This window comes from Solanum tuberosum, unplaced genomic scaffold (assembly GCF_000226075.1).
Source record: "Solanum tuberosum cultivar DM 1-3 516 R44 unplaced genomic scaffold, SolTub_3.0 scf00131, whole genome shotgun sequence".
Classification (NCBI taxonomy): Eukaryota; Viridiplantae; Streptophyta; class Magnoliopsida; order Solanales; family Solanaceae; genus Solanum; species Solanum tuberosum.
In genome coordinates this window covers 1185858-1195435 of record NW_006239054.1, presented here as the reverse complement: position 1 = coordinate 1195435, position 9578 = coordinate 1185858, and the positions used below count along the sequence as shown (strand labels likewise).

The 9578-nt window shown below is 32.1% G+C and overlaps 1 protein-coding gene across 2 annotated transcripts in view; it reads left to right on the top strand.

Annotated features, from left to right (window-relative positions):
* The first annotated feature begins 7990 nt into the window (after positions 1-7990).
* Positions 7991-9578, top strand: part of LOC102592922 (uncharacterized) — a 15659-nt gene continuing 14071 nt past the window's right edge. For both annotated transcript variants that reach the window (XM_015310288.1, XM_015310289.1), the window contains exon 1: positions 7991-8064. The gene's annotated coding sequence lies outside the window, so the exon portion shown is untranslated. The remainder of the gene's footprint in view (positions 8065-9578) is intronic.

Here is a 9578-nt window from a genome sequence, read left to right as displayed (position 1 = left end):
AAAAATCATGTTTTGGATAAAGTGAATTACAAGCCTGTTTAGATTGACTTATTTTATGTATTTTTAAACCAAAAAAGAAGAAGCTTATAAGCAGTTTTGTCAACTTATTACTTATAGAATAATGTTAACAATTTATATAATAATTGCTAACTAAAAGATTTTAGGCCTTTAATTGAAATTTCGCTTTAGACCTCCAAGTACGTTGAACCGCCGCTGATAAAGGATAGATATAAGAGAATCGTTAAGAAATTATAACACTATTCAAAGCAATCTAAATATATATCATAAAAAGACTATTTGCTTCTACATAAAAATAAAACTATGATATACTTTGAAAATAATGAATAAGTTAAAAGAAAAAAGTAAAAAGAGAAATTTGCTAGTCACTCAACATACCTCATCAGGTGGGAAGAAAACTTTGTAGTCATTTCATTGGATCTTTGCAATTCTCATGAATTTATAGGCGTAATTATTAGTTGTCCTCGTGACTTTTCATTACCTCACACGTCTCTATTATTAGTAACTGTTGGTTTTTATTTTATAGCTTTCAATTATTTTAATTGCAATCATTATTATTATTACTAACATTTAACTCTTGTTTTTAATTCAATTGTTACAATTTCCCTGCAGGAAAGAACAAAACATAAGATGTAAAAAAAGTCTAAAAGTTTTGGGAAAACGTATAATTTAAAAATTGAGCATTTAATTCCAATAAATAATCTTTTTATACTTTCATGAATATATTTAATTTTAATCAGAAAAATATTGTAAAATGTCAAATAAAAAGGTGAAAAAATTTGAATAATAAAGTTAATTAATAATTAATTAAATGATGATCACATAATGAGGTCTAAATAAATAAAGAAAAATAACGGTTATGTATCAATGAAGAAGAAACCAATCAATTTTCTATAATTACTATAATTAACTGAAGGAATAATATAAATAGATCATCATTAATTAATGTATTAGAGTATTTTAAATCCTAAAATAGAGAGAAACTTCTCAAAAATCAGAAAAAAAGAAGAAGATAATTATAAATCCTGATCAAAGAAGTATGTCACATCAGCCTTTTCATATCCTCCTTTATATATATATATATATATAGATAGATTTAGAAGTTGAATTAACTATTTTATTTAAAGTCTTAATTCACATAAATGTGATTATAACAAAAACTTCAAAATTTCATATTGGTATTTTTTATCAAATTAATTAAAGATTTAACTCTCTGCCAAATAAACTAGGATAGACGGAGTAGAAAAGAAAATTGTAATTTGTTTGGAGTATCCACTTGTCAAAAGTCAAACTACTTAAGGAAAAAATAAATCAACGGTCACAAACGAATTTAATCTGTATTAAAGTAAATGAATATAGAAATATAAAGGGAAAAGTGAATGAAATTTTTTTATCCACAATTAAATTGCATAGTAGAATGATCTTGATTTATGACTAAAACGCATCAAACATATGATACTGTCTATGTGATCTTGCACCACTTGATTATCTACTACACCTTGCACTTGCATGAGAGACACTTTTGTGTGCTATACAGTTGAATATTGGCGAACTGTTTACCTATCTAAAACATTTTTCGTTTCATTATTTAGACTAGAACGTCGTCCATAATATATTTACCCTCCCATATAAAACTCCCGTTTTCATTTGCCATGAGTAAATCTGGGGAAATCTAGAAAATGAAGATTATAAGTGAAAATATACACAATAAACAACAAATTTAATCAAAAAATGAAAATATTGCTAAAAATACCCTTTTAGTTTTGAATAGCCTCTCATGATAATGATAACCTCAAACAAGTCAAAACGTCTCTTTAATTATTAATTGCACTAACATCTCCCACAACCTAATCAATACAAAAATTGATTATTTACAAATCAAAATTGAAGTTCAAAGTCAATTTAAAAGGAAGGCTTAACCGGTCAGTAGGAATTATGACTTGAACCTTTTTTTTATTTAGTAAATTAGTGAAAAATTAGTTAATTGATTTTCTAAATCTTGTTTTCTTCTATTTGTGAATTTTATGATATTTGATGATTATGAGTTTCGAATTAGTTTTATGTGCACCTCGATTAATTTTATGATTTATTTGCCACAAATATCAAATAACTCTTCACCAAAACAATGACATGAAGAGAATGAAAGAGGATTGTTAGGAATAATTGTGTAGAGAACTTGTAATGATTTTTGTTTGATGGTTTTGCAAATGGATGTCCCTCTATTTATACTACTAATCTAGGGGCTAACATATAAATAATAATTTCTTTGTAAGATCCTACATATTTACATTAAGATCTCTTTTATAGAACTCTCTACATACCTAGAATAATCTAGTGACTTCTATGTAATTCAATAATCTTCTATAAAAAAAATATTTATCTTTCTCTAGAATAATCCACAAGGATAAGTCTTCTTCCTATGTAATTCCTCCAAATGGGTAACTTTGTGTCATGTGGAACTTGCATGGCACAATGATGTGGCACATCGTCACACTAAGGAGATAATTGTTCTTAGAACATAAATGAAGATAAACTAGTCAAATACCATTTTAAATAATGTTATCATAGAAAAATATATATAAAAAAAGAAACATGACAAATCATACCAGAGGGGTGTAGATAGTTTTTTTCACTATATAAATTATAACTCGACAAAAATCCAAAAAAATAAAAAAAGTGTGCATCAAACACATATGTCAAAGTTTAATATATTCTTCCATGATATTATTGTTACATAACAATACTTTAAAGTTTAAAACCCCCTTTTTTATTTTTGCAACATTAAAATTAATTAATCTACTTATGGAGCCAAATTAGGAGATAGTGGTGTCTCTTAGTGGTGTCTCTCTGGGATTGAAGAAGACTCACTAGCATCACAATATCCATGCAAAATATCACCTTCTTCAGAAGTAAAACCAAGAGAACCAAGCATAGATGGCCAACATTGACGTTCAATAATTCTTATAGCATCACAACAATCTTGACCTAGATAGGTTTCACCATTAACGAAGAAAAGCACGATTCCCGGCCCCGTGCATGCTTGGAGCTTGAATAATGAATCCCGTGATGAACCTTTCTTCATCTTGTAGTTTTAGACGTGTCATAAGTGTAGTAGTACAACCAGTACTAGATGTGGTTATAGGGTGAGCTTGAAGAATATTAATCCATGAAACTAGGGTAAGTAGTAGAACAATTTTGATGGTCATGAGAGTAATATTCTTCATGTCTTTAATTAGCAAAGTGATAGTGGGATTAATTCGAGTGATAATTGCTTAGGAAAAAAAATGGAGGACGTGGGATTAGTATTAACAAGGTGCTATAATAGGGATTTATGATATGAAGGTGAAGAGTAAATATAATGTGGGAAATTAATCAAATACGTGAGTTTTTTTTATAAATGATATATTGATTAATAGTTAATTTTAATGAAATCAAAGAAATAGGATATGCTTACTGGTCCAATTAAACGTTGGCATCTCAAGGGTTTTTATTCAATTTCGATAGTACTCTTGTTTTATATTAATTACTTGACTCATGTTGACTTGACACACCCTTTAAGAAATTACTGTAAATGTTTCTTTTACGAAACTACTTTATTAATGATGTTTTAGAATTCTAAATTTGACTATTTCTACTTAGTTTAGGTAGCTAGTTAACAAAATAATAAGGACAGTAAAAAAAAATCGGAAGTAACAAAACCCTCTTAATTCGCAAAATGGACAAATAAATTGATTATTTAAAAAAAATAAAATAGAGGGGCCAAGTAAAATGAAAAATGAGAAAGTAAATCGACTACACTATTATTGAAGATGTTCTTCTTGGCTAACTAATTAGAGAATTAATTAGGATGGTGTACGTGCTTGATTAATTTAATTACGATTAATTAGTTGTAATGGCTATTTAATATATCCTGGTTTATGCATTATGGATTGGATCGTAATCAAGTTAGACTTATGAGTATCCAAATTCCAAATGTTTAAACTTTAAAACGTACATTTAGTACAATGTATGAGCTTAATTACGTGGAAACACCCAAATAATTGAAGGTAAAAATTTGTATGGATCTTTTTTTTTTTCTTTGGTGAATAATTAGGAAAAAGAGTGATACTTGAAATAAGTACTCCCTCCGTTTCATATTACCTTACACGTGTTAATGTAATTGATTTATATTTTTTAATTTAATATATTTTTAATTAAACTAATCATAAAAGCTAAAAGTACAAAATTTCTATGTACATCATAAAATGCATATTTGACAAAAAGATTAATATTATAAATATAATGTCTTGAAATTATAATACATTTGACAAAAAGATAATCTATCAAGTCTAACTTAAAAAAATAGTTTCAATGTAAAATATCAAGTCAATACTCCTAAATGAAATTGAAAATATAGCATAAGTTATAAATTCAAAACGAAAAATTCACAAAGGGGTCCTACTATCTGAAAGGGATTCTGAAGCGCGCGAGTTCCCTGTTCCGTATCTCGATCATCTTATCTGCAAGGGCAGCTTCCTCCGTTTCAATTTGCACGTCTTTCTTTCTAAACTGTCCATAACATTAGAAAGTCATGGAGTGCATAAGCCCCTTTAGAGAGAGGGCCACTTTCTTTTTAACATAGTATTCTAATGTCAAATTTCAACATAACATACATAAATATGAATTAAAAGAAAAGGAACACGTGAGTCCATAACAACCTTATATTAATGATTTTTTATGAAGAATTTAAAATAATAAAAATAAAAAACATATTAAAACAAAAAATTAAAAATTAAAAATTAATAAGTAGCCTGTAATTATACCATGTAATTCGAGCAATTCACAATCCCTCCCTGTGAAATGAAAAGTGTAATTACTCATACCAATTACACCAAAATTACCTGCTGATTGATACCCAATTACATCAAATTCAATTACGAAAATGACTTTCCAAACAGGCCTTAGTTTAATTTTAGAATTAAATTTGTACTTCCAAGTAAATCATCTCCTTAATTAAATAGATTTCTTTTTTAGGTCCCAAATAAAAGAAGCAAAACCTTGGCTCCCATGACCAGAAGGATACTCTTTAGGCCTTCTCAAGCTCTATTTTATCACAAAGCAACAAACTTTGGCTAATTTTGAAGTCAGTTACATGCTTAGCTTGTTGGGTTATTTTTTGATTGCTTGTTTCCACTTACAACCCTAAGCTATTTGTTTTAAGTGTGATCACTTGATGTCTGCTCAATGCTGGTTCAATATTGTGTGTTTTTGTTCTTGTACATGGTTAATCTTTGAAAATCAGCGAATCCCATTTCGTTTTTCATGTGGGTTTGGGCTTTATTGGTAATTCTTGAAAAAAAAATGTGTTCTTTGTAGCTGAGTTGTATTGAGCAAAATTTTGTCTGTGTTTCATTTGGGGTTGTGGTTTGATGCTGTTTTTTCATTGTTTATATGGTCATCAGAAGCGAATAGTTGGAAAAATGTCTACTTTCTGTATGATGTTCTTAATTATAATCATTTCAGTTCGGGTCCTAAATTTGTAACAGAACTTAGAGGATTATGTTTACTCATGACTCTTTAGCCTAAAATGATTGTTTCTCTGTGGCATCAGGATGGATACAGATAATCATGTATTTAGTTTATGGAAGAGCACGTTGTTTCTCAGGAGAAGGGCCGTCATGTTGTGCACCACTACTTGAAGGATACCTCAAGGGAGTTAATCCTTGTTGTGGTGGGTACTGAAAAAAGTTCAAGGCACATGCTATATGTTGTCTCAGAGGATTATTTGGATGCTTTTGGGCACACAAGTACCATGAATTCCGACACAAAGTGGCATGCAGGAAAAGAGGTAGTGGAATGGCTGACGTTTTTGGTTTCAAAGCATCACCGATCACCATCTATTTCAAGTATGTATAATCATGTTGCAGTAAGATTTTAGTTACATGAGATTTGCAGTATCTATTGGCGTACATGTACATCAAATGCTCTCATTTCTAGTAGTTAGCATTTCCTGAAGAAGTTGATCATAGATTATTGGCTACTGGTTACATCCAATCAATCTAGAGATGACAGATGCCTCATGATCATGTCTACAAGCAACAATGTTAAAGTACTGCGAATGTCCAAACTTTATCAATTTGATGGGCTAATATCAGTCTCACTTTTTGTGAACTATTCACCGGCTACTGTGCTTCGCTAATCTAATTTGAAGATGAAAAATGCTTTTTGATGAGTTTGTAGATGAAAGATCTTATGCTTTGACAGGAAAGAAACTAAATTATGTTGCGATTATTCTTTCCATAAAGAAGCCTTCCCCCGTGGATTTTTTGGGGAGGGAGCAGTGGAGATGGTGAAAAGTTATTTCCAGTTCCATTTTTATTTTGTGATTTTTGTTCCCGATTTCAGTTTTCCAGGCACAAGCTGAATGTCCTTATTTTTAGCTGCCTATGGAATTGTAGGCCTTGAATGTCCTTATTTTTAGCTGAGATCATGAGGACATCCTTTTCATGATCTTCTTGATGTGGGAAAGGGGAAGTAGGTGGTTCTTAAAATCGTTAACCTGCTCCATTTCCTGGATAGGTCCAGAACATCTCCAACTGCTCTTCCTGCTGCTCAAGGAGATGCTGCGCTGGGTATCCAACCACTGACCCACCGATTGCTCAGAGTTGTTTTCCATGGCGTTTTGGACGAGGGGCGATATGTAAGTGTATCCTTGTTAGAAGTGTTGGTGAGAGTGTTCTGGCATCAGAAAGTCAATTCCTGGTAACCAGATAGCAAAAGCCAAACCATCAACTTACACAAAGTTAAAAATAAAATTTCCAAGCATAGGGTCGGTTGGAATTCAGCTTGTTGAGCGTTAATATAATCTGTCTTTTGAAGTTGGTGACAACTTAGAGGTTCTTTGCCACGATAGTGGCATGAGAGGCTGCTGGTTCAGGTGTAAGGTCTTACAGGTATCACAAAAACGTCTGAAAGTTCAATATGATGACATCCAGGATTATGATGGTCCTGAAAAGTTTGAGTTACCTTAACCACTGCTACTATAACTTAAGTTAATATACTAAGACTTATGATCTACTTACATATATTGACTTGTATGTTGTCCCTTCACCCTTCACCTTTCACCCTGTTTCCTGAACACCTTTGCTTGATTTTGTAGGAATGGATTCCTTCCTACAGAGTTGCAGGGTCTGATAGATTGGGCATGAGATACACAGGATGCATCACAGTTTGTCCACGGCCTCTGGAGGATTCTTCTGACTTTTCTTTTGAACTAGGAGCTGCAGTTGATGCTTGGTGGTCCGATGGATGGGGGGAAGGTTTTGTTGCTGGATTTGATGTTTGTGGAAGCGGTATCTTCAGGTTTACTTCCCTGGTAAGAAATATCAGTCCCAAAAAACTAAAAAGTTAAAATAGAAATAGAAAACAAGGAATAAAAGGAGAATTCTTGCTTATTGGTTGATGCATAGCAACTTCGCGTAAGGATAACTCAACAGCCAATAAATGAAAAATTGGAGTCTCTAATTATTTTCAATTCTTACTTGAAATCATATGTCTAAGCTCAACATTATCATAAATTGGCTTTTTAACTCAGTAGTGGAAAAACTTTAAACAATAGACCTTGCTTCTGGCCAATTTGTTGTCTTGGATTTTTAATGATTAATGTTGGTCATGGCCTGATGCCCCAAGGTGTTTTTCTTTTTCTCAATAACAGGCGAGAACATATTATTGAAGATTCAAAGGAAGAACATGAGGACTTCAAGAGGTTGGATTGATGACAAATGGCTTGAAGTTAAGGGAAAGAAAGATATAAAGTCGTTCATAAACTCGAGTTTATCTGATGTATCCAAGTGCAGTATCAAAGAACCTGATAAGTGCGAAAAGCAGATGCTCCCAAGCTTGTGGCACCTGAAGACAACAAAATGGCGTCAACTTCTAAACACTCAGCTGAGAATCAAGACACTGATGTGCTTAAACTGAAAAAGTGATGGTGTATTGATTTTCTTGCAGGTAACAAGAACTGATTTCAGACAATTCTACAAGTGATGATTTTGGCGTCTAGCAGTGGTTAGTTCTTTTTGATAATAGTGAAATACTTTTGACACTGGGTAAATTTTGACATGTAAGTAACTTTCAACGGTGCTCGATTTGCCTTTTGTAAATGTATAGGTCTTTGACAGCAAAACTTGGAAAAGGCATCTTAAAGAGCTATAAGCAAGCACTCTTTTTTTTTTACCCCTCCCCAGGAACTCCCACTTTTTCGCTCCCTTGGTGACTTGAACTCACAACCTGAGGTTTAGAATTGGAGGGTGCTTACCATCTGAGCGCACTCTTTTGGTTACTATATGTATGAGTTTTACAAATTGGCCTAGAAGTTGGCATGCTCTTGTATTGTACACTCTCTCTTATTGGTTATGCATAAAAGTTTTAACTTTATGAAGTTTCCTTTGAGTATGTGTTTGCTATGTTGGCAAAAAGCTCTTACATTTTTACCACTATCTCAGTTGTTTTGTTTGTAAATTTAGTTGGTTCATCTTTCGGATGCAATTTTATTAGTTTCTTTTGACTCTGTGGCTTGTAATTCAAATTACGGGAAAAGGGACAAAATTGTTCCTGTACTTTTCACCGGGTTCATCATACAATAAAAAAATGATCTTATTGAGAAATTAATGTCTTACTCCATATCTTTGACGGAACCATAGCCCGACAAAGGATTCAGTCCAATTTGGACACCCATTTAGGAGGTGCCAACCAGACCTCATCATTGATTTGAGATCTTGATAAGGTGAATATTCGGTCTATTCAATGCTAGACATAATGAGTACAAAGACCTAGAAAAGGTCTTTGGACATCATATCATATATTTATATAAAAGAGAACCCTAGGCCCGCCTACGTGGCGCCACCACAAGCTAGAATTTCCTTTTAGATTTATTTATTTCTAAAAATAGCCTTCCCCTTTCATGAAAAGATGTGACTTTTATGAAAAGTTATGACTTTTATGAAGAGTTGCGACTTTTATGAAGAGTTACCCAAAAATAGTCATCCCCTTTCATGAAAAGACGTGACTTTTACGAAAAGTTGTGACTTTTATGAAGAATTGCGATTTTCATGACGAGTTACGACTTTTATGAAAAATTGTGACTTTTATGAAAGGTTCTGACCTTTTCGAAGAGTTGTGACATTTTCGATAAGGCACAATAAGCATTCGTTCACACTATCCTTTGTTGTCTATAAATAGAGGGATTTCCTCTCAAACAACGAAAATTCTGAACTTCTTCTTCTTCTTCTGCACAATTAAATATTCAAGTACTTTGCTCCTGTTGAAGGGCTCACTGACACCATTGTTTTTATATCTATATACTTGTGAATAAAATTGTTCCATCCTGAGAGGATCTATTCCATTAAACCTCGGGTACTAGAGGGGAATAATTTCCTTAAGGGAACACTGTGCATTGTGGGCTCAATTTTTTCCTTTCTGTTTCATTCTACTGTTATAGATCTTGGTATATTTTTTTTACAGTCATTAATTTATGCTTATGATATTAATTGTTGTTTTTTAGTACATGTTTTAAACTTTGT